Here is a 22,652-nt window from a genome sequence, read left to right on the forward strand (position 1 = left end):
GAGTGTTTCTCTCGGGTGTCATTCCTGAGCATCCTACTTTTAGTTTTCATTAATGAAAATGCCTTTAGATAAATATTGTCATGAATTCTTGGTGCTGTTCTTCTATAGTTTTGTTAAATATAAACTTGCAAACATACAGACTACGGACTTCAAATCTGGGCAAAGTGCATCAGACTGAAACCAGACCACCAGATTTCACCAGCTTGATGACCATTGTCAAGTGCAATATTTATCAAGCAATTAGTATGTACCTGGCACATCTATGAATGCTCTTTGTTTACTCTTCATGAAAATTCTATGAATGAGGTCTATTAGCTCTATCCTACTCATAAGAAAAGTGAATTTCTGGAGTCGAAGTACTTAATACAATGCCACAGACTCTTTTTTTTTTTTTATCTTGCAAGTGCTTACCTTGGTATTTTTTTAAATAATTTATTTATTTATTGAATCACTGTGGGAAAAGTTACAAAGCTTTCAGGTTTAGGTCTCAGTCATGCAAATATCAAACACCTTTCCCTTTACCATTACTTATTTTTTACCACGAAGAACCCCAATAAAACCCCACCCCCCAATGCCTGCGAGGCAGATGAATTCTAGTTGACACTCTATCTGCTTTGATTAGATTCATTGTTGCAATAAAAGATGCACCACTATTATTTAGAGTTTACCCCCTCCCCCCAAATCAGACATGCTGAGAAAGCATTGTGAAGTGATTCACTTTCTACAGCTGGGTTCAAGAATTAAATGTTGGTTTTGGATTTCCGCTATTTTGCTAATTAACCCTGGAAGTATTTCTACTGAGAGTCAGATAATTAAGAGATTGGTTTCTGTGTTCTGGAGTCGTGGCCATGCTGGAGAGCTGCTCGTGGGGGGTAACTGGTGGGCTAGGTAGGGTGTAAAGGACGGACCGGAACGCCCCCCTTCCCATGAGGTTTTTGTTGCCCCCACACCACCGGCTCACACCTGCTCTCCACAAGGCTCCCATGTGGCCGCCATCTTCTTTCCAGAGAGGAGAGGGCGAATGGGGCAACACCCTTTCCCCTCCGGGCAGACATGATGGCCTGGATTAACGCATAGTCCGTTCACTTTTCTGCTCCAAGCTGCTGGGTTCTGCATTAAGTCCTTGTGCTTCTGGGGCCATGGCCATGCCGGAGAGCCGCTCGTGGGGGGCAACTGGTGACCTCTGTAGGGCGTGAAGGACGGACCGGAACGCCCCCCTTCCCATGAGGTTTTTGTCGCCCCCACACCCCCGGCTCATACCTGCTGTCCACAAGGCTCCCATAAATGCCGCAGACTCTTAACCTGGCTGACAAGCACTGCTGATACTATCATATTATCTTTCACTCTGTTTCCCAGCCCATAAGTCTTCCTTATGAAGACTTCTCAGAACTGCAAGTTTCTTCTACCACAGAGCTTTTGCTCATACTGCTCCTACCATCTGCAATGCCCATGGGTCCCACTGCCCCACCCCTCTGCCCTCAGCATCATTTCCTCAGAAAAGTCTCCTTCATTTCGGGCACAGTACTTTGTTATATGTATCCTGAGAACTGGTTTCTTTCCTCAGTGGGTCTTACCCCTGACAAATTTTTTTCCTGACTATAATTGAGCATTGAAGAGTGTAGCAATTTTATTTAGGTCTGTCACTCCTCCCCACCAGCAATGGAATTCTGGAGAGCAGGAACCATGTCTGTTCTGCTCACAAATGTCTTCTCAGTGCACTAGCATCCAAGGAATATGCATAGGATCACGATGTATGTGGTGCAAGAAATAGAAGAATTTTGGAGCCATTTGAGTCTGAGTAACTAAATCGAGTTAGTAGACTATTCAGGTTAGGCCTAGCCAAGCTCAGACAGCCACAGGCTCAGACTCATCCACCTTGAAACAAAGACAACTTCCACAAAACACTCAGGAGTAAAACTCACAGCCATTCATTGTTCAACTGAATTTTTACCTGACCCGCAAGTTTGAAAACCAATCAAACCTCCACAACATAGTTTGAATTCTACCTAATTTGCACAGTAGACCACCAATTGGAATTTGATGGATTTCTAACTCCCATCTGTAGAGCTAACTAGAGTGAGAACAATCCCACCTTTCCCATGCAGATATAATACCTAAGTGAAACAGGTAATCCAGAAGGTGATTTAAAGTTTTCTTTGGAGCCACTCCTGGTGGTAGTTAGGGCTTACTCCTGGCTCTGAGTTCAATGATCACTCCTGGAAGTACTTGGGAGATCATATGAGGTGCTGTGGATTGAATTCTGCTTGGTTGCATGTGAAGCAAGCACCCTATTCACTGCATTATCATCTTGGCAGCAAAGATTTCTTTATTTTTTTTCAAGGAATCTTTCAAACTCAGGCCCCTACTACCATAACTTACGCAGTTGAGTTTCCCACATTTTGGGAAATCTCAGGGGTCACCACATCTGGAGGGCAATGGATAAGCCTCACCCTGGAAAAACACCTTCATGTGATTATGATCTCTCCCCTACCAGGTCATACTGTTTCTACCACTTGCAATGCGCCTGAAAGATTTCTTGAATGATGTCTCTCAGACTGCAGTCCTAATGAAACTCTAAATGACTGCTAATATTCAACTAAGTCTTGTTCACTCTGGAATAATCTTGATATGATTATAGAACAGACCAAGAGCCTACTAGACCCACCTCCCAATCCCCAGGATGCCTCTGTCTGAAGGAGACCAGTTTGATGAGCTGTTTGGACTTAGTATCCCCAACAGACTTCACAGCCACTAGGTTTTACTGCCAAATAACATGATCAAGTACTGACACTCCCACTGTGCTCTCAGGCACCTCCCTGGCCGAGGCCCCATGGTCCTCTTGATCTCTGTTTCACTTGAATTTTTATGAGGCAAATTATTTTTATAACCAGAGAAGATCATAAAGAGCATTATTAAAGTCTGCCAGAACTAAGTAAAACTCTAAGGCTGCATGAGTTCTGTCTCTGAAAACTCAACTGGTTTGGTAGAGAGAATAAAGTATTTATTGTACAACTTTTATTGAAAGTGTGTAAAGAAGCACTAGATGTTTGATTTTTTTTCCTGGAAATTCTTCTATTGTGTAAAGAAGCATGAGATGTTTGACTTTTTCTGGGAAATCTTCAAGCACTATCCTGGTAGAGTCCTGGGGTCAAGAACGCTACTAGAACTTGTTTGGGGGTCATATGGTGCTGGGGAGTCAACATCCAACACTCCTCTCGGTTCTTGGGCATTCCTAAGTGATGAAAGAAAGATAGAATATTATTCAAATATTCTCTTTTGTTTTATTTTTGGAGTTCCAGGGATCAAACCCAGGGTCTCACTCATGTAAGACAAGTGGCCACATCCAGAGTCAAGTCCTGTCTTTCAAATATCCTCTTTGCTCAAAACACAATGATGTGCTGTTAGTATTAACAGTACTAAGAAGAGAACTGGAGAGCCAGAATATTACAGTACAGTGAATTTTCAGAGAAGGACTCGTGATTGTTGCCTGATTGATACTTATCTCTGAGACACACAAAGGGAGCAAAATCACGGGCCAGGTGGTGCCTATTCTCCTCCCTCCTGGAGTGCTTCTTTCTCAGACATTAGCTTAACTCTATACCTGGTCCCATGGAAAGGTGTGAAATGATTTGGTTTTATAAAGCATTAGTTACTTTTGTTTTTCTGCCTTTTTTTAAAAAAAAAAAAAGGTTTTCACAGTGCTGTGGGGCCCTATGCATGCCAGGAATGTGCTCTACCTGTGGGATCTTTTCCCTTCTAAATGAAAGATTGTCCTCAAATCTTTTGATCTTTCCCCATCTAAGCATTGTTGAGGTGGAATGGGGGTGGGACAGTCACATCTAGTAGCTTGGTCTGGTGATGTGGGTATGACAATTTGATGCTTGGACTAGGTAAAGCAAAGATACTCAACCCAGAGGTGCTGGGGAACACCAGAGCCACATCTAGCCATGCTTGGGCAGTCCATCAGGGCTACACCCGGCAGTGCAGGTGGTAGGAGTGGGGCATGTAATGTCCTAGATTGAACACAGGGCCACATGTGTGCTCTATCTCTTTGAGCTATCACCCAATTCTGAATTCTTGTTTTAGAGAATACTTGGTGGTGATGGTGGTGTGTGTAGGGGGTAGGCAAATTAATATGCATGTTTATCGCACTTCTGTGTTCATCTGAACTAAAAGTCTTCATCTATTTCTCCTATCTTGGCTGTAGAGATAGTTCAGTGGGCTGAGTACATGCTTTACATGTGAAAACATAGGTTCAATCCCAGCACCCCAGTCTCTCCTCCTGTACAGATTCTCAAACCAGCAGTGGCCTCTGAGTACTACCAGGTGTGGCTCCAAAGCAAATACAAGCTAACAGAGGAGGATGACCATGCCTTGAACGCAGCTGAGTCTGGTTTGACCCTTGATACTGCATGGTCCCTTGTGCATCATCAGGTGCAGCTCTGAAGGCCTCTGTGTGGGACAAATCCCAACATCTCAGGCCCCAAGAAGCACTCTGATGTTCACAGGCCTCACACTGAACCACCTCCTGCTTGGCCAAGAATCACTGCTTGGCTCAGGTCTTCTGAGCATCACCTGGGAGGCCAAAACAAACAAAAAAACCCAAACCCTCTACTTCCTAAAAGCAACCATAGTTTAGTTGAAAGAAGCGTGAGATTTAACCTATGCCTCACTGGAATAGAATGAAACTGGGCCAAGTGCAAGATCACCAGGTCTGTTTGTGAAGTAACTAAGCAGAGCTTCTGCTAGTGGATCTCCCACCCTAAGAGGAACAGTCTTTGTCTCCCTCACATTGACTTACATTTTTATGTGTCACATTATTTAACCCACCCTTGATTGTCATAATATTAAACCCATTCTTGATTAATTCTCCCTGGAAACTCTCATCTTATTAAGTATTAAGTATTTAACAGAAGTTTAGTCTCATTACTGAAGCTGATTCTGTCATTTAATTACTGAAAAGAGGACAAATGTCAGGTATATAAATTCATTTTTCTGGTCATCTTCTTGATAAGACAGTTTTCTTAGCAAAGGCAGTCAAGTTTTGTTGAAAGAACTGTCACTGGGGATGGAGATATAACTCACAAGGCTAGTGCCTGTGATTCGCATGTGTGTGAGTGTGGGGGGTGGGTAGGAGCACAACTGGGTTTGATCCCTAGCACCACACGGTCTCCTAAATACTGCTGGCAGTGACTCCTGAGTACCAGGATTTCCTGAGCACTACCAAGTGTGACCCCCCAACTAAACCCATCCATTAGAAATTTCCTCTGATGGTTTTCTTTGGGCCGCGGCACATACCACAGCACAGTGCTCAGAGGACCATATGTGGTGCAAGGGATTGAACCCAAGTTGACCGTGTACAAGGCAAAGGCCCTATTCACTATACAATCACTCCAGTTTTTTCCTCTGATTTTTAAGCATCTAAATTCTCTATAGATCCTGGCACTATCCACCACAGTTTCTCGCCATACTATGAGATGGTGGATCTCCATCCTCATTCTTCATTGGAATCACCTGAAAAGTTTTTATTTCAAGGGACTGCTGTGTCACCCATATGCCAAATGCCAGTTCCCAGACCACCAGAGCTTTAAGCATCCTGGTGGGCTGGAGCGATAGTACAGGGTGTTTGCCTTGCACACAGCCAACCTAGGTTCATTCCCTGGCATTCCATGGTGCCCTGAACACTGCCAGGAGTGATTCCTGAGAGCAGATCCAGGAGTAACCCTTGAGCATCGCCGGGAGTGACCCAACAAAACAAAACAAACAATAAGAATGTGCATCCTGGGATGAGATGCACTGATTTGAGAGGACAGAGCTTCCCTGAGACCATGAATACCAGTTCTCCCAGGTGCCAGTCTGTATGAAGCAGAAAATGCTTCTGGTCATTGTAAACTCAAGTGACAGCACAGTCATTGTGATACGGCCATTGCCTTTGTGGCCAGTTCCTCACTTCATTCCCTGCACTTGAGCCCAGAGGCCCCAGGAAGCCCCTCCTCAACACAAAGACTGTTGAGAACACATTTGCCATACAATAACCTTTTGTTCCCATCACTTGATCACTTGATCACTTGATCACTTGACTTCCTGTTAATTGTTGATTTGCTCGAGCGGGCGCTAGTAATGTCTCCATTTGTCCCTGTCGCGTGCTAGTGTAGCCCAATGGCATCTGTTCACTCTAGGAACATGAAGAGCCTCAAACTGATTGTTCATGATCCTGAGGAAGAAGAAGTCTGACCATCTGGTAGGTGGGCGGCCACGTGGTCTTTTGACATCCCAGGGAATCCAGTCGGTAACAGCTCTAGTCCAGTGGTCGTCTCTAAATCTCATTACGTGACCAGCCCATCTGATTTTTGACACCTTGGCAAACGAGACAGCATCCCTGATTCTTGATCGTCAACGGATGTTGAAACTCCGGATTCTTTCTCTCATTTGAGTGAAACGTGATATTCCAAGCATAGCTCTTTCAATTCCTCTTTGGGAGACCCGAATAGCGTTCTCATCCTGTTTGCATAGGGCCCAGGTCTCTGAGGCATATGTTAAAGCAGGAAGAGCAGTGGAATCAAAGAGATGTGCCCGGAGCTGGAGGTTCTTCATCCTCTTAGCTATTTCTTCGACACTCTTAAAGGCGTTCCAAACCGCTCACTTCCTCCTGCACAGCTCGGGTGCCAGGTCATTTGTCATGTTAACTTCTCGACCTAGGTACACATAACTGTTGCATTCGAAGATGGTCGTTCCATTGAGAGCGAATGGGGCATCAGGAACGAGGCTATTTCTCATAAACATTGTCTTCGTAAGATTCAGCTGTAGACTGACCTTTCCACACTCACGGTCGAAGTCGGCCAGCATTTGTACCGCTTGGCTGATGTTTGGTGTTATTAAAACAATGTCATCAGCAAAGCGGAGGTGGTGTAGTTGCTGACCATCTATCTTCACTCCCATTCCTTCCCATTCCAGTCATCGCATGATGTTCTCGAGGGTGGCACTGAAGAGTTTTGGTGAAATGGTATCACCCTGCCGAACCCCTCCTTGACATTGATGATTACTTCTTTGTAGAATGGTGAGATCCTGGTAGTGAATCTGTAATACAGCTCATGGAGGATCTTGATGTATTGAGCTTGAATGCCCTGATTGGCTAGGGCTTCAATGACCGCTTCCGTCTCAACAGAATCAACGGCCTTCTTTAAATCAATGAACGTTAGACAGAGCAGCATCTTGAATTCCCGAGAAACCTCAATGAGCTTGGTTATCATGTGGATATGGTCGATGGTGCTGAATCCTTTGAGGAACCCGGCTCGCTCGCATGGTTGTCCTTCATCTAGTGTTCTCCAATCCTATTTAGGATGACTCGAGTGAACAACTTGTAGATGACAGATAATAGGCAGATCGGGCGATAGTTGCCAATGTCATGGATGTCTCCCTTCTTGAACAGTAGTACAGTCTTGCTGGTTTTCCATTAGGACATGGTTTGGCGCATGCCTCAGGCAACCGCGAGCGAACATCCGAGCTCACAAAGCAGTGCAGAGATGCGATCAAGGAAGACCTCAAAGAAAGAATAGCAGAAGTGCTGGTAGATGCGGCAGAAGCCAGGAAAAGTATTCGCAACGTCCGCCTGTCCTTCGCCAACTACAAGACCAAGATGACTGCCCTCCGATGTCCTGATGGATCTATCACATCCTCCAGAATGGCAATGGAGAAGATTATCCATGACTTCTACTCAAATCTCTTCAATAGCCATGTCCACTTGCCGACATACCAAATTCCACAGGATGGATATGTCGTTCCCAATGTTCTCCCTTCCGAAATCCGACACGCCATTTGTTCCCATAACAGTAATAAAAGCCCTCCTCCCCAAGGAGAACTCAAATGAGGAATCCATTTTCTCAATTAAAAGTTTTGTGAATGGGGCTTCATGCATTTTCATTTTTCCATGCATTTTCATTTCCCTATCTTACAATCTGGGTCATTTTTGCTTATGGCTTAATAGTGGGGGTATTTTCTTAGTCTTGGTGGATCTGGATAACTTTGTCCTAGGGTGTCATTCAGAGAAAGAGTTCCTCATGCTCCTACAAACAAAGGAATCAAAATGGAACCCTCCTCGGAGTGTGACCTGCTGTACTGAGTCTGCCTCTTGATGAGTCAGGACCCCCGGAGAATTTAAGTCTGACAATTCTCTGTCATAAATCCTCAAAAAATCACAGTGATCATTTGGGACATCAAGCCAAATGGTAACATAATTTAGTTAAGGCGGCCCATGAACTTTCTAAGATGTTTGCATATTTTGGTGTGTGCATGTGTTTTCTTGTCCTGAGGAGAGTATCAACTTCTCAACTGGGTATGGTACTTCTCAAAGTTTAAGACTTATCGACTCCAGGTTTTCCCCCTTGAGAGCCCAGACACAGATGTCTGACCTGATGGATCCCTGCCCTTGGTCTCCCCTCCCATACTTGGTCCCTTTCTCTATCCACCTCCATCCTGAGCCAGGCAGGAACTGGAGTCTCATAGTATGTTGATTCTTTACATGTCAATTAAGAGGGGGCTCCAAGACCACTAGGAGCCCCACAATAAGCCCAGAGTGGAGGAGACTGAGCTGAACCACAGTTTAGAAAACAGGTTGGGCTGCTCATAGCCTGTGAGAGCCCCATAAATGTCGTCCAAAATTAACCAACTCGCAAACCAATGGCTGGGAAGGGTGGTAAGGGTGACTGCATCTCAATGGGAAGGGTGACCACATCTCTTCTGCCACCAAATATGATGATTTGTTCCCCGTGAATTCTAAAAAGGATGGAAAGGGGACTTCATTCACCACCAGCCTTTCCCCTGCCTCACAACAGACACCAGATAAGCAGAGGGAGTAGAAATATTTCAGTCCCACCCCACACCCACTTTGTTCCCTCCCCTTAAAGAGACCACAGCTCCCCAGTTTCTCTTCCATGATGTGAATGAAGCTGCAGAGAGTGGAATTAATAATGTCCTGCTGGGACTGGAGAGGTAGTATAGGGGCAGGTTTGATCCCCAGCAACACCCATATACCAGCACTGCCAGGGTGACCCTCAAGTGTGGAGTCAGTAGTAAGCCAGCCAGGTGTGACACCCCCCCCCCAAACAAAACAAAACAAACACTGTCCTCCTGTTGTTCATCGATTTGCTCGAGCAGGCCCAGTAACATCTCCAATTTGAGACTTGTTGTTATTGTGTTTGGCATATTGACTATGTCACGGGTAGCTTGCCAGGCTTTGCCTTGTGGGTGAGATACTCTCGGTAGCTTGCTGGGCTCTCCGAGAGGGGCGAGGAATCGAACCCCACTCGGCTGGGCTGGCTGTGTGCAAGGCAAACGCCCTACTGCTGTGCTATCACCCCAGCCCCCACCCCCCCAAAAAAAGCCACCCTAATAATTTAAAAAAGGGGGGGGCTGGAGAGATAGCACAGCAGGTAGGGTGTTTGCCTTGCACGTGGCTGACACAGGTTCGATTCCCAGAATCCCATATGGTCCCCTCCTGAGTGCAGAGCCAGGAGTAACCCCTGTGCATCGCTGGGTGTGACCCAAAAAGCCAAAAAAAATTAAAAATAGTAATTTCCCTGTCTCAGGGAGATAAAAGGCTCGCTGTGTTCCACTTGACAGGAGAGGGGAATTTGTGAGAATATAGGGGGCATAATGGGAGAGAAAACTGGCATTTATGGCCAGCCCCATGCCAGCATCCCTACTCTGCTTTATCCTGGGGGCTAGCTGCAGGGGGGAGGGTGGTGTAGTATAATTCCCAATGCTCAGGGTCTTACTCTCCAAAGAAACAGAATAAATCTTTGTGGTGCATGAGACAGTGACTGCCATCCATTCCCTGGGATTTGGTGCCTCCTCATAAGACTATGTTCATATGCCCTATGATGAGGGATAATTCTACAGTGGTCACTCTGAGTACCCCCGGCTCTGAGGCACTTGACATATGACTTGGCTCACTTGAGGAGAGAGTGTGAACTTTCAATCATTTTATCCTTCTCAAATACTGATGGTGACAGGGGTAGCCCCCCAAAACAAAGACAAATTTTGTGACAATTTGTTTAGATGGCCACTTGTGGTTACCAGTTTCCAACAGTGTGGTTCGAGAGTAACCTTGTCTTTTGGCTGGGTATGAAGTCCCCTGAAATAATGACTGAATCACAAAGCTGCCCTGCATGTTGGGGTTTAGTTCTGACAGTGGATGTGAGTGGAAGGGACTTAGGCCACTTATAGGTTAGGACCCAGAAGGAAATGGGGCGCCCTCCCAGGGCACTCTGTTCCTTCCTATATGCACATTTTAGATTGTGTCCAGCATCACTGGGAAGCAAGTAACGAAGACAGCACCTTGGGACAGCAGTCAGTGACCTACAGCGAGCCTGCGTCCCCAGGAATGCCTTCAGGGAGCAGCAACCATGTTAGCTCAAACATCTGTTGGTGAGAAAAACTAAAATCCCAAATCATTTAAGTCTTTGTCATTTACTAATCATCAGGAAGATGCAAATCAAAGCACAATGAGATATCGTCTTACATTACAGAGATGGGCACACATTAAAAAACAAAAAACAGAAAACAAGACCAGCCAGTGCCAGCATAGATGCAGGGAGAAAGGGACTCTTATTCACTGCTGGTGGGAATGCCAACTGGTTCAGCCTCTTTGGAAAATAATATGGGCATTCCTCAAAAAGCTAGCAATTTAACTTCTGTAATGATCCAGCAATACCACTTCTGCACTTCTATGTTCATTGCAGCACTATTCACAATAGCCAGAATCTGCAAACAACCCAAGTGCTCAAGCACAGATGACTGGCTAAAGAAACTACGGTACATCGACAGAATGGACTACTATGCTGCTGTTAGGAAAAATGAAGTCACAGAATTCGCTTATAAATTGATGAACATGGAGAGTATCATGCTGAGTGAAATGAGTCAGAAGGAGAGGGACAGACATAGAATGACTTCACTCATTTATGGGATATAAAAAAACATAACATAAGACTAATACCCAAGGACAGTAGAAACAAAGACCAAGAGAGTTGGTTTATGGTAGGAAGCCTGCAACAAGTGCTGGGATAGAGGGCAGTTGGGATAGATAAAGGACCATTATGGCAAAGGTAGTTGAACATGATCACTCTAGATAAGAGCTGTGTGCTGAAAATAGGTAAAGGAACAAACATGATAACCTCTCAGATCTGTATTGCAAACCCAAAAGGAGAGAGAGAGAGAGAGAGAGAGAGAGAGAGAGAGAGAGGGAAAGTGTCTTAAAGAGAGAGAGGCTAGGGGATGGAATGGTAGGAGGGAAACTGGGGACTGGGGACATTGGTGGTAGCAAATGTACAGTGCTGGAGAGATGGGTGTTGGAACATTGTATGACTGAAACCTGGTCATGAACAGTTTTGTTACTTTTGTTACTGTGTATAACATGGTCACTTGTCACTTGTCATCCTGTTATTCATCGATTTGCTCAAGTGGGCACCAGTAACATCTCCATTTGTCTCTGTTGTGTGCTAGTGTAGCCCAATAGCATCTGCTTACTCCAGGAACATGAAGAGCCTCAAACTGTATGTTCAGGGTTTTGACAAAGAAGTTTGACCATCTTTAGGTGGGTGGCCACGCATACTTTTGACGTCCTGTGGAATCAAGTCAGTAACAGCTCTAGTCCAGTGGTCATCTCTAAATTGCATGTCTGGCCCATCTGATTTTCAATGCCTTGGCAAACAAGACAGCATCCCTAATTCTTGATCATTGACAGAGGTCAGAACCCCGGATTCCTTCTCTCACTCGAGTGAAATGTGATATTCTAAGCATATCTCTTTCGATTCTTTGGGATACTTGAAAAGCGTTCTCGTCCTGTTTTCATAGAGCCCAGGTCTCTGAGGTGTATGTTAATGCAGGAAGAACGGTGGAGTCGAAAAGATGTGCCTGGAATCGGAGGTTCTTCGTCCTCTTAACAACGTCTTCGATGCTCTTGAATGTGCTCCACGCTGCTCTCTTCCTCCTGTGCAGTTCTGGCGCCAAGTCATTCCTCGTGTTGAGTTCTCAACCCAGGTACACATAGCTGCTGCATTTGGAGATGTTTGTTCCATTGAGAGCAAATTGGATGTCAGGAACTAGTTCATTTTTCAAGAACATTGTCTTGTTGAGATTCAGCTGCAGTTCGACCTTTCCACACTCACGGTCGAAGTCGGCCAGTGTTCGTGCCACTTGGCTAATGTTTGGTGTTATTAGAACGACGTCATCAGCAACGTGGAGGTGGTATACTTGCTGACTGTCTATCTTGACTCCCATTTCTTCCCATTTCAGTCATTGCATGACTTTCTCGAGGGTGGCACTGAAGAGTTTCCATGAAATAGTATCACCCTTCCAAACCTCTCTCTTGACGTTGATGATCAGTTCCTTGTAGAATGGTGAAAGCTTGGTGGTGAATCCATAACACAGCTTGCAGAGGATCCTGATGTACTGAGTTTGAATGCCCTGTTTGGCTAGGACTTCAATGACTGCTTCCGTATCAACAGAATCAAAGGCCTTCTTTACATCAATGAACGTTAGACAGAGTGGCATCTTGAACTCTTGTGAAACCTCAATGAGCTTGGTTACCATGAGGATATGGTTGATCATGCTGAATCCTTTGCAGAACCCGGCTTGTTCGCATGGTGTCCTTCGTCTAGTGTTCTGCCTATCCTATTCAGGATGACTCGAGTGAACAATTTGTAGACGATGGACAATAGGCAGATCGGGTGATAGTTGCTGATGTCGTGGATATCTCCCTTCTTGTACAACAGAATGGTCCTGCTGGTTTTCCACTGGGACGAAACCTTGCATTCAGACAGGTAGTGTGTGAAGAGCTGAACCACTGTATTGACGAGTACTGGGAGCAGATTCTTCAGGTGTTCAGGTCTGACTTTGTCTGGACCAGGTGCTATACTCTTCTTTACTGACAAAATGGCATGTTGGATTTCAAAAGGGAGAATGCTGGGAATGACATATCCATCCTGCTACCGAGAGTATCTCGTCCGCACAGCAGAGCCTGGCAAGCTCCCCATGACGTATTCGATATGCCAAACACAGTAACAACAAAGTCTCCAATGGAGACGTTACTGGCCTGCTCGAGCAAATCGAAGAACAACAGGAGGGCCTTTACTTTTACTTTACTATCCTGCGGAATGTGGTATGTAGGCAGGTGGACGTGACTATTGAAGAGATCTGAGTAGAAGTCATGGATAATTTTCTCCATTGCCCTTCTAGAAGATGGGCATGCAGAGACCCTCTGCCTGCTCCCACCAATCCCAGGGACCCAGGGACCACACCCAGAAGACCCACCCTGATGGTACTAGATAAATACTTCATCAGCCAACCTACACTACCTACACAACCCAGTTGCCGCCACGCTCCAGGCCGCTTTCTGGACCATGTGGCCACCACGTAACACATCATAAGACACTTAATACTCATTCTCCACACCATATTTGATGGGGCTCAAATATGGTGTGAACCATGCGAACAGCTGTAAGGGTGATTAGAGGCCGCCCTAAAAGCCTCCATCCTTCTCGGAGAGACTGGCAAGCTACTAAGAGTATCCCGCCCACATGGTATAGCCTGGCAAGCTACCCGTGGCATATTCAATATGCCAAAAACAGTATTCGATATGCCAAAAAAAGTATAACATGGTGGTTCAATTTTTTAAAAAGTCATTGTCACTTGAGGTTTCTGACTTTATGTATGTCTATAACCTGTTCTAATGGATATACTGTCCTCCTTTTAAAAACTCAATGTCACTGGATTATCTGGTTTTTTTTTTTCCCCTCTTCCTGCCTTTTGGTTGTTGTGGTTGTGATGAGCAGGGTTCTGCAGGCACTTTACTTATGCCGCTCACAGAAACTTGGGTGCAGTGTGCTGGGGATCACATCTGTTTCAGTTGCTCTGGGGATCTGAAAGGCAATGTTGCTGGGATCATATCCACTGTTGTGGGTGGTGCTGGGATCAAACTTAAGGTTTCATGCTGGCAAGGCAGGCGCTTTTGCCTGTGAGCCCTTCCCTGGCCCCTGCCTTCCTTCTCATTGCAGAGACACAGGACAAATGTCCTGCTTATTATTTTAATCATGTGATTTCAAAGCTCCTGTCAAGCCTTTATGCAGCTTTAGGACAGACCCGTAGAGCAAGGGACCTCTGTCGGGTAAATCAATTTGGAAAGCTAATCTGTAAAGGCTACCCAATTTTAGTGGGAAGTAAAGGGCAGAGAGAGGCACTAAAAATACTAGAATCTGGAGATGAAAACTCATCCCTAGAGAGTAAAGAAGGTCCTAGAGAAGGGAAAAGGAAGGACCTGAAAGACATCAAGATGTCTAAGGAATGGTCCAGTGAACTCCCGAAGATGACAGGACTTTCTCTACCATGAAAGCCGTTTTTTGTTGTTGCTGCTTTTGTTTGTTATTAAGACACACCCAGCAGGGCTCAGGGCTTACTCATGACTCTGTGCTGAAGGATCACTCATGGCAGAGCTTGGAGGACCATGAGTTATGCCAAGTATCAAACTCAGGTTAGCAGCATGCAAGGCAAGTGCTTTACCTGCTGTATATCACTCTGGCCCCAATCACTCTGGCCATTGTTCATGCACAGTGCTATAACTCTCCTTGATGGCTCCTCTTAACACAAGGATAGCACAGCTTTGTGCAGTGGTACTTTGAAAGCTAAAGAATAGGTCAGTGTCCACCCTAGATAAAAACATGGAGTCATCTTGTGAGGTTGGGCTAGTTCAGGAGCTCAGTGGAAGCAAGAAATCCAAGCAAGAAAAATGATTAGAAGACAGACAAGCAAGCAAGTAAGCAACTTGAGAGACCCCAAGACATTGTGAAGACGAGCAAACTGGCTCCCATAAAAAGTGGGATTACAGTTCCTGCCACTCTGTTTGAATGCTAGAGGAACATGTCACCCAATAAGTCTGTATAGTCTGCAATATCCAGGCAACTGACACTTGGTTTTGCAAGCACCATCTTTCCTCCTGGAGAGCTCCCAAAGATCTTCACTGCCTCTCTGGGAAGAGAGACAAATATTTCCTTTATACTTTCCCTTCTCCTTTCCCCAAGTGAAAGATCTGCAACTCTCAATTCTGGCACAGGATCATTAGGAGAAAGGGGGGGGGGGCATGTGGAAACGATCAGATGGAATGGTGAATCTGGTGGACAGAGACAGGAGTTTAGAATTTCTGGGTTTGAGATGGGGCAGAATCCATAAATCAACTCTTTCTGAGGCATTCCATGTAACACTTAGAAAAAGGTGTTTGTTATTGTTGCTGCTAATAGTAACACTTATGTTCAAGGTCTAAATATACTCTGTTTACACTTGCTTGATTGACGGAATTTAGGAGCTGCACCTGGAGCAATAGGAAAGTGACAGGTATTTCTATGGTAACCCTTCTGAATATGGTCCTTCCATCATGAAAAGAAATCCCTTTTTCCCACTGTTTTGGCTAATGTTGCGATGGCAGGAGTGGGACACATGCCTGAGTGTGGCATCTGCACCTTTTGTTGTGATGGTCACTGGGGATGGCTCATCAGGGGCTCCTCAGACTCTGTTTCAGGGCTCTTGAGAGTTGCCTTCCTTTGAGGTGTGGTGTTTGCACATGTACCCACTGGGGGCTGCACTTTTCAGTGGTGCTCGCAGATTCTAGTGGTCGTGCCAACCAAAGTGCCAGTAACTGTGGTGCTCACACATGTGCTTGCCAGGACTTGCACTTCGTGGCCCCAGTGTTTGCACCCTTTTTTGTTTTGGTGCTCACTGGGGGTTACACACCTTGTTGTGGTGCTTACACACACCTGGCTGCAGTGCTGCTGGAAATTGTGATGCTGGGGATCACAGACAGGAGGGCAACGAGTATCTCACTAGACACTGGCAACTGAACTCACAACTTGCAGGGAAGGTGCACTAGGTCACTAAGCCTTCAGGCCCCTATGACGTTTTAGTCAGGTTAAGGCATCCTGGGAAAAAGAACATTTGGGAATTAACCTTCGTGACTTATATGTGCCAGTATTATGTTAAGTGTCCTCTGTGTTCATATATTTTTCACAACTCTATAATGCAAATCACTGTGCATATTAACAGACAGGGAAACTGAGGCTAAATCCCTATGATTTTTTTTCTGCTTTTTGAGTCACACCCAGCGATGAACAGGGGTTACTCCTGGCTTTGCACTTAGGAATTACTCCTGGCAGTGCCCAGGGTACCATATGGGATGCTGGAAATTGAACCCGGGTCGGCCGCATGCAAGGCAAACGCCCTACCCGCTGTGCTATGGATCCCAGCCCCATAATCCCTGTGATTTTGTGATTAAGTTATCTTGCAGGGATTTGAAGCCAGACTTACTGCTTCAAATCCTAACTGTTTGTATACACCACTCTCATCCTGTGCTTCTTTGCTCTGTGTGGGTATACACAACCCTTCTGGGCCACCAAGTCTCCTGCAACGACCAAGAAACTGGCCAGAAGACACGGAGCTCAGATTGCAGTACCCTGAGGAAAAACAAATCACCTGATTAAAAGACTCAGCCTGGAAGTTTATGTTTTTGTTATTTACATATCTGTCAATTTACCAGACACATTACAAATTCCATAGAAGTAGAATGTTTCCAAAGTGTTTTGTTATTTGACATTCTAGCAGTTTGGAGTCCAGACAAAGCAGAATTTATTGTAATTTGAACAATTAATGGTCATTTTCAACCCCCAGTTTAATTGCTAAACATGTAATTCACTTATTTGGTTAATTACACATGGATAGTAATTCTATTACACATAAATGTTAATAGAACTCATTTGAATTTGTTTTTGATTTCTGGACTACTCTCAAGCTCTGCTAGGGGCATGGACCTCATTTTAAACATAGTAAAGTATCTGGTTAAAGATTGTATGCACAGTGCCATGTGGATCCCACAAGTGCTTTCAGGTAGAGTCCTAGAAACCCCCATACACTGCTGGGGTGGCCCTGATGGTTCCCAGCAGTGGAGTCGAGCTGCACCCCATCCTGGGACCCTCACATTGAACCACTAGCCCAATTGACATAAAATCCTGAAGAGTGAACTTTAGGCTCCCTGAGCACCACTAAGAAGGAAGTCCTCACACACACACACACACACACACACTCACACACACACACACACACACAGTAAAAGACTTAAGAATTTGAGGTCTATTTAGTACTTTGAATAATTAAAAATATTTTGGAAAATCAGGGTTGTGTCAGAGCCCATGCGTTGCATGTGTGAAATCTTGGATTTGATCCTGGGCACCTCCAAATACTTCAGATATTGTGACATTTATTTTTAAAAAGAAAGTCTAGGGTGTCATCTTGTTATAAAATAAAACCTGTATTTATAGTGTATAGTGCAATTTTAATTCTGCATTTTAGTATATATTGAAACTGTACTATTATGAGTCTCAAACTCTTAACTTTTAAAAAAAATGGAGGAGAAGTGCCGTCCCACCTCCCTTCACCAGGTGTGTGTGGACCTCCCTGTCCAGTGACCCATTCCCCACGAATGTGCCCCAACCTGGAACCAAGATGGCAACTCTTCCTAACATCCGAGGGACCTGCAGCTTGCTTCCAGTGCAGCCCTCACTCCCTCCACCAGCCTATTCCAATCTCACCAAAATAATGGTGAACACAAGAATCTGAACAAGCCTAATATAAAAGAACACATTTTCTGAAGCTTCACTAGCAGTATCACGTAAGTCACAGAGGAGCAACAAAGAGGAAGGTAGTATTCCAGAAGAGGAAAAAGACGACCACCATCAACCTAGCTCATCCAGAAACCTTTCTCACATTGAGAGGGGTAAACTGATAGTGAACTGGAGGGTCCCACCTCCATACTACCACCACAACATGAAGAAACAGTGCAAATCCTCACCACAAGGAGAGGATGAAGAAAAGAGTCCAGAAGCCTCAACAGGGATAACCTATGCAAGCAGCAAGGTCAAAGAAGAAAATCACATACTTACTGAGGAGCACTCCTTAGATTTACAGCAGACTTATCAGAGGAAACCTTCTAAGACCAAACACAATGGTGGATATAATGAAAAAAATTCAATGAAAGAAACCCCTCACCAAGAATACTTTATCTGGCTAAACTCTCACTTAAACTTGAAGGTATGATACACTATTTCGTGGATAAAAAAACAGCTCAGGAACTTCATAGACTTAAAACCAACCTTAAAAGAAGGACTAAAGGGGTTACTGTCATACAAGAAAAACCACTACAAGCACAACAAACCTCTACAGAAAGATGGCACAAAACCCCATGGCAAAAATCTCTCTCAATTTCAATGGTCTAAATGTACCAATTAAGAAGCACAGAGAGGTAAAATGGATTAAAAAATTGAACCCAACATTCTTCTGCCTACAAGAAACACATCTGAATGGTCAGAGCAAACACAGATTCAAAGTCCAAGGATGGAAAACAATTCTTCCAGCAAAAAAACTCCCTCAAAAAATCCAGGGTGGCCATACTAGTATCCAACAATAGATTTCTGGCTGAAAAAGGTTAGAAGGGACAGAGAAGGTCATTTTTTATTAATCAAGTTATATGTACATCAGGAAGAAATCACACTTCTAAACATATATGCACCCAGTGAGGGACCAGCTAAATACATAAAACAACAGCTAATAGATTTCAAGGAGGACATTGGTAGCAACAGAATAGTAGTTGGAAACTTCAAAACCACCTTATCACCTCTGGATAGATCAATAAGATTAAAACTCAGCAAGGAATCACTGGCTTTGAAGGGAAAAATAGAAGAGAGAGGGCTAATAGATGTATTTAGGGCTTTCCATCAAAAAAAATAATGAATACACATTCTTTTCCAGTGCACACGGAACATTTTCAAGATAGATAGACCACGTTCTGCGTCACAAAACATACCTCAATAGAATTAAGAAAATAGAAATTGTATCAACTATCTTTTCAGACCATGATGCACTGAACATAGAAGTTAACCACACACAGACACGGATAATCAACTTAAACACCTGAAAATCAAACAACTCAATGTTGAACAATGAGTAGGTCAGGGAGGAAATCAAGGAAGAAGTAAAAATATACCTGGAAACAAATGAGAATGAAGACACGAGCTACCAGAACCTGTGGGATGCAGCTAAAGCCGTGTTAAGGGGAAAATTTATAGCTCTGCAAGCATTTCTCAGGAAGGAAGAAAGGGCCCACATAAATAACTTGACTTCACAGCTCAAGATCTTAGAAAAGGACTAACAAAAGGAGCCCACACCAGGAAGAAGGAAAGAAATAACAAAACCTAGAGCAGAAATTAATCACATGGAAACCCAAAAAATAGTCAGAAAGATCAATGAAAACAAGAGCTGGTTCTTTGAGAAAATTAACAAGATTGATAAACCACTAGCAAAACTCACAAAGAAAGAGAGAGAACCCTAATAAGCTGAATCAGAAATGAAAAGGGGGACATCACTACAGAAACCAAAGAAATTCAAAAGATCATCAGAGATTACTTTGAAAGTCTCTATGCCATGAAACAAGAGAACCTAGAAGAAATGGATGAATTCTGGATTCCTATAACCTCCCAAGGCTGAACCAAGAAGATTTGGAATACCTGAATAGACCTATTACCATCAAGGAAATTGAAACTGTAATCAAAAGTCTTCCCAAAAACAAAAGCCCATTTCCAGAACTAGCGAATTCTTCCAAACATTTAACAAGGATCTATTGCCAGTTCTTTTCAAACTTTCCCAGGAAATTGAAGAAACAGAAGGACTTCCAAACAGTTTCTATGAGGCACATATCTCCCTAATGCCAAAAGCAAACAGAGACATCACAAAAAAAGAAAAATACAGGCCAATATCCCTGATGAACACAGATGCAAAGATCCTCAACAAAATATTAGCAAGTAGAATCCAACAACTCATCATACACCATGACCAAGTGGGATTCATCCCAGGGATGCAAGGATGGTTTAACATTTGCAAGTCAATCAACATAATCCATCATATCAATAAAAGAAAAAACATACGATCATATCAATTGATGTAGAGAAAACATTTGACAAGATCCAGCACCTATTTATGATAAAAACTCTCACTAAAATGGGTATTGAAGGAACTTTCCTCAATATAGTCAAAGCCATCTACCACAAACCTATGGTAAGCATTATCCTTTATGGGGAAAAACTAAAAGCCTTCCCTCTAATATCAGGGACAAGACAAGGATGCCTAATCTCACCTCTCCTATTCAGTATAGTACTGGAAGTACTTGCAATAGAAGTTGGGCAAGAAAAATATATTAAGAGCATCCAGATAGAAAAGGAAGAAATCAAGCTCTCACTATTTACAGATGGTATGATACTATATTTAGAGAATCCTTAAGCCTCTACCAAGAAGCTCCTAGAAACAATAGACTTGTATAGTAAAGTTTCAGGCTATAAAATCAATACCCAAAAGTCTATGGTTTTCCTACATGCAAATAATGAGAGAGCAGAAAGAGATATGAAAAAAGCAATCCTGTTCACAATCATGCCTCAGAAAATCAAGTACCTTGAAATCAGCTTAACTAAGGAGGTAAAGGACCTGTACAAAGAAAACTGCAAAACACTAGTTCAGGAAATAAAAGAGTACATGAGTAAATAGAAACACATCGCCTGCTCACAGATTGTGAGAATTAATATTGTCAAGATGGCAATACTCCACAAAGCATTATACAGATTGAATGCTATCTCTATAAGGATACCCATTCTTCAAAGAAATTGATCAAACACTCCTGAAATTCATATGGAACAACAAGTCCTCATTAATAGCTAAAGCAATTCTTGGGAAAAAAGTTGGGACCCCAACCTCAAACTTTAATACAAAGAGGTAATGATTAAAAAGCATGGTATTGAAACAAAAACAGATCCACAGACTAAAGGAACAGGGTTGAATATCCTTACACACATCCTCAAATATATGATCACCTAATCTTTGATATGGGAGCAAGAAATGTGAAGTGGAGAAAGGAAAGCCTCTTTAACAAATGGTGCTGGCAAAACTGGATAGCTACATGCAAAAAAAATGGGCTCAGACCTCTATCTAACACCATGCACAAAAGTCAGATCAAAATGGATTAAACTCCTCAATATTAGACTAGAACCCATAAGGTACATTGAAGAAAAGGTTGGCAAAACCCCCCACAACATTGAAGCTTAAGGTATCTTCAAAGATGAAATGCCACTGACCAAGCAAGTGGAAACAGAGATAAACAAATGGGATAATCTTAAACTAAGAAGCTTCTATACCTCAAAAAACAGTGACCAGAATACAAAGACAGCCTACAGAATGAGAAAGGATATTCACCCAATACCCAAGGATATATAAGGCACTGGTTGAGCTCTACAAGAAGAAAACATCCAATTCCATCAGAAAATGGGGCAATGAAATGAACAGAAACTTTCTCAAAGAAGAAATCCAAATGGCCAAAAGGCACATGAAAAAATGCTCTTCATCACTAATCATCAGGGAGATGCAGATCAAAACAATGATGAGATATCATCTCACACCACAGAGACTGGCACACATCCAAAAGAACAAAAGCAAATGGTATTGGGGTGTATGTGGGGAGAAGGGGACTCTCCTTCTCTGCTGGTGGGAATGCCTACTTGGTCAGCTGTTCTGGAAGACAATACATATGTTTCTCAAAAAATTAGAAATTGAGCTCCCATTTGACCCAGCAATACGACTTCTGGGAATATATCCCGGAGATGCAAAAAAGTACAGTAGAAATGATATCTGCACTTGTATATTTATTGTAGCACCATTTACAATAGCTAGAATCTGGAAAAAACCTGAGTGTTCGAGAACAGATGACTGGTTAAAGAAACTCTGGTACATCTACACAATGGAATGCTGTGTAGCTGTTAGAAAATATGAAGTCATGAAATTTGCATATAAATGGATCGACATGGAGAGTATCATGCTAAGTGAAATGAGTTAGAAAGCGAGGGACAGACATAGAATGACTGTACTTATTTGTAGAATATATAGTAACATAATGGGAAACTAACACCCAAGAATTGTAGAGATAAGAACCAGGAGAATTCTTCTATGTCTTGGAAGCCAGCCTCACATGCTGGAGGAAAAGGCAAATGAGATAGAGAAAGGACCACCAAGTAAAGGATGCTTAGAGGACTTGCTTGGGATGGGAGATGTGTGCTGAAAGTAGACTACAAACATGATGACCACTTAATACCATAGTGTTATGTATTGTAAACCATAACACCCAAAAGGAGAGAGAGAGTAAAAGAGAATGTGCCTGCCACAGAGGTTGAGGTGAGGATGGGGTGCGGGTGGCAGGAGGGATACTAGGAACATTGGTGTGAAGAAAGAGCACTGGTGGAGGGATGGGTACTTGATACTTGTATGACTGAAACGTATTCACGAAAGTTTTGAAGTCTGTAATTGTATCGCTGGTAATTCATTAAAAAATTTAAAAATGAATTTAAAAAGAATAAACCTAATAGAAAAAAATTGGAGGTGGGAGGAGTTCCCATTTAGTAATATTCAGGGAGTCTAGAATTCACTTCCATGATTCTGTCAGTTGTTAGGTTAATCAACCCACCAGTAGAAAGCAAGAAGGCTTTAAAAAATTTTGTTCCATCAGTCTTCACATTAAATGTTATAAG

General features: G+C 43.4%; 1 non-coding gene across 1 annotated transcript; it reads right to left on the minus strand.

The window, feature by feature from the left end:
- Positions 1-2,337: 2,337 nt before the first annotated feature.
- LOC130038525 (U1 spliceosomal RNA) lies at positions 2,338-2,502 on the minus strand. The gene has a single exon (XR_008794728.1). It is a non-coding gene; the product is annotated as a U1 spliceosomal RNA (small nuclear RNA).
- Between the last annotated feature and the right edge of the window lie 20,150 nt (positions 2,503-22,652).

This window comes from Sorex fumeus, unplaced genomic scaffold (assembly GCF_029834395.1).
Source record: "Sorex fumeus unplaced genomic scaffold, SorFum_2.1 ptg000006l, whole genome shotgun sequence".
In the NCBI taxonomy this organism is placed as follows: domain Eukaryota; kingdom Metazoa; phylum Chordata; class Mammalia; order Eulipotyphla; family Soricidae; genus Sorex; species Sorex fumeus.